This window comes from Rhododendron vialii, chromosome 10a (genome assembly GCF_030253575.1).
Source record: "Rhododendron vialii isolate Sample 1 chromosome 10a, ASM3025357v1".
Lineage (NCBI taxonomy): Eukaryota > Viridiplantae > Streptophyta > Magnoliopsida > Ericales > Ericaceae > Rhododendron > Rhododendron vialii.
Window position 1 is genome coordinate 14,655,946 of NC_080566.1, and position 937 is coordinate 14,656,882.

Below are 937 nucleotides of genomic sequence, written 5' to 3' on the forward strand. Positions count from 1 at the left end.
GAAAGTTTTTATTTATCTTGTTATTAGTGTTTGTTTTGTTTATGCGAACTAGTAATTAATCACGACTCATCAATATTTATTTAGTTTTCTCTTACCTATTTAATTTTTAAGCTTATGTAGTATCACATCGTCACTGACCACAATACTTTATATTTTCTTTCATTATGAATAATGTTATAGTTGCATGATGATTCAAAAAGACAACAATTTGTGTAGGGAAAAGGTACAATAACGTTCAGCATTTCTTCTTCATCCGCAAGTCCAATTTTTTCCTTTCATTTTAATGCTTTGCATTAGAGATGAGACAATATTTTTGTTGTGTATGCCATAATTTTTTGGAAATTGGTAGCCAAGTTTTTAGCTCCCGAAATTACTTTTATTTAAAATTAGACATTGAATCAACATAAAGAAGTTTCTCGTAAGTTTCTTTTTTCCTAGCAAATGAACAACTAAAATTTAATTTTTCTGCAAAATTCCTTTGACAAATGAACACTCAAAGGAAAATAAAATTCCTTTTTCTTTACTTCTACTTTAATTCACTTTTCCTGAGAATAACTTTTCCACACAACATTCCTCGCAACTAAATAGAGTACGTCTTAAGAAAACCTACATGGAATCTGCTCAGTTTCATTTGTTTAACTAGTGGATGCTAGTGTCTAAAGGCATGCCGGAACATAACATATTGTACTAGGGTCATTTGTTATATGACTCAACCAAGATTATTTGACCTCGACCCAAGCATGAACTAATCGCAACGGGCTAAGCTAGAACACTAGCTCCATAGCATTGGTCAACTCGTCTTATTTGTAAAAAGGGTTGGTTGGCTAAATATGCCATGCCCGCCCTAGTTAGGTGGGTGCTGTATGGCTATCAAGAGCAATGGCCGACATAATTTGTGAAACTTCTATAGGGTTGGCTCGCTTTGGCCGATCCTCTA

The 937-nt window shown here is 33.6% G+C and overlaps 1 non-coding gene across 1 annotated transcript; it reads left to right on the forward strand.

Annotated features, from left to right (window-relative positions):
* The first annotated feature begins 808 nt into the window (after positions 1-808).
* Positions 809-937, forward strand: LOC131305801 (U11 spliceosomal RNA). The gene has a single exon (XR_009193358.1). It is a non-coding gene; the product is annotated as a U11 spliceosomal RNA (small nuclear RNA).